The 2,130-nt window shown below is 49.2% G+C and overlaps 1 pseudogene; it reads left to right on the top strand.

Moving 5' to 3' along the window:
• Positions 1 to 1,007: 1,007 nt before the first annotated feature.
• LOC102497261 (ADP/ATP translocase 3-like) lies at positions 1,008 to 1,693 on the top strand (annotated as a pseudogene).
• Positions 1,694 to 2,130: the final 437 nt, after the last annotated feature.

Genomic DNA, 2,130 nt, shown 5'->3' with positions numbered 1-2,130 from the left:
TTGAGTCCTGGACCCAGTGACCTGAAAACCACACAGGGTGCATGCATGTGCATGCCCAAAATCCTGAGAGGAGAAAAGAGGAGAAGGGATTGTGGCATGGGCATTTCTCCTGGAGGAGGATTTGTTACCTTCTCTCTCTCTGTCTCTCTTTGGCAGGTGCACACACCCTATGGCAAAACAACCTGAAAAAAGAAAAGTAAATGCATGTGTAGGAAGGCATTTATTATCTATCTTCATTGTAATGTTTAGAATGTGAGGATGCTGTTGTCTTAGAAGGGACAAGGACAGCTTAGTAGAATCGAATAGACTCCTACCCTATTATAGGAGGCAAGGAAAAGCTGGATGCCATTTTCTTCCTGTCACTGAGCCCAAATACATGAACATTTTGGAGAAAAGGTCCATGTTCAGGTATTTTTTAGTAGTACTTAAAAGAAAGCGAATCTTGGTTATCAGGAAGCTGACAGTTCAACCTGTGCAGCTCTGTGGGAGCCATGATCAAGGTCTTGAAGGGTTGGAGCAGGCAGCAGCTACACCAAAGTGTTAGTACAACTTTTAGATCAGTACTTCTTATGCATAGCAAAAATTCTACAATATACCCTTTCTATCTGAAATGGGAAGTTTTTTCTAAATCCTTTTGTACAGTATAGTGTATGGCCTTTGCATGAGAGAGAGAGAGGGACACCTATCCCAGGGCCTGATCACACCACTATCCCCTTCCTCCAGTCCTCCAGCTCACCAGGTTCCTGGGTACATGCCCATGTGCCTGGAATGAACTGTGGTTAGCATAAGGCTTCCAACTCCACAAACTTACTGCACCACAGAGGCTGGCCTTGAAATGAGCATTTTATAGGCAATATAATATATCTGTTTTAGTCCACTTATTGTGCTGCTAACAAAAAAGCCTGAAACTGAGTGATTTATAAGGAGTAGAGATTTATTTGATTCATGATTCTGGTGACTGGAAAGTCCAAAAAAGTGTGGGGCTGGCATCAGGCCGGCTTTACAACATGACTGACAGTAGCAGAGATGATGACAGGTGGGTGCAGAAAAAGAGATTTGGAGGTAGCCATTCTCCTTTTGTAACAATCACCTCTCCACCCCGGCTCTGGCTCTGGCTTTGCTCTTTGATCCACCACCCACCCTGCCATGCTGATGGAACGGGCCATCTCCTTTGTCCAGGACTTCACGGTCAGAGGCATCACCAGCACCATCTCCAAGATGACCGTAGCCTGATCGAGTGGGTCAGATTGCTGCTACAGGTGTAGCACATCAGTAAGCAGATCGCAGCCACAAGCAGGGCATCACGGACTGCATTGTGTGCACCCCCAAGGAGCAGGGCATGCTGTTCTTCTGGAGGGGCAACCTGGCTGTCATCATCCGCTACTTCCCCACACAAGCCCTCTACTTTGCCTTCAATGACAAGTACAAGCAGATCTTCCTGGGTGGCATGGACAAGTACATGCAGTTTCGCAAGTACTTTGCCAGCAACCTGGCCTCTGCAGGGGTGCCCAGAGCCACCTCTCTCTGCTTTGTGTATCTCCTGGATTTTTCAGGAACCCGTCTGGTGGCTGAGGTGGGAAAGTAGGACATGGAGTGTGAGTGGATGGTGAGGGTGGTGGCTGGCGTGGTGTCCTACTCCTTCCACACTGTGCAGGAGCATGTGATGATATAGTTTGGGTGCAGAGGAGCCGACATCATGTACATGGGGACCTTGGACTGCTGGAGGAAGGTGCTGAAGGACGGAGGGTGAGTGGGGTGGGGTGCAAGGTCTTCGAGGGCAGTGGTCCTGACCCACTCGATCAGGCTACGGTCATCTTGGAGATGGTGCTGGTGATGCCTCTGACCGTGAAGTCCTGGACAAAGGAGATAGCCCGTTCCATCAGCATGGCAGGGTGGGTGGTGGATCAAAGAGCAAAGCCAGAGCCAGAGCTGGGGTGGAGAGGTGATTGTTACAAAAGGAGAATGGCTACCTCCAATGTCCTCAGGGGCATGGAGGGTGCCTTTGTGCTGGTCCTGTACAGCCAGCTCAAGAAAGTGCTCTAAGCACAACCATATCCTTCCCAGAAGTGGAACCATGTAGAACCCTCACCTCTAACGGACCATTGACCTTCTGGAAATTTCAGCCGTCCC

Source organism: Tupaia chinensis, unplaced genomic scaffold (genome assembly GCF_000334495.1).
Source record: "Tupaia chinensis unplaced genomic scaffold, TupChi_1.0 Scaffold000313_1, whole genome shotgun sequence".
Taxonomy (NCBI): domain Eukaryota; kingdom Metazoa; phylum Chordata; class Mammalia; order Scandentia; family Tupaiidae; genus Tupaia; species Tupaia belangeri.
Note: the sequence above shows the minus strand (reverse complement) of the source record. Positions and strands in the feature narration are given on the sequence as shown.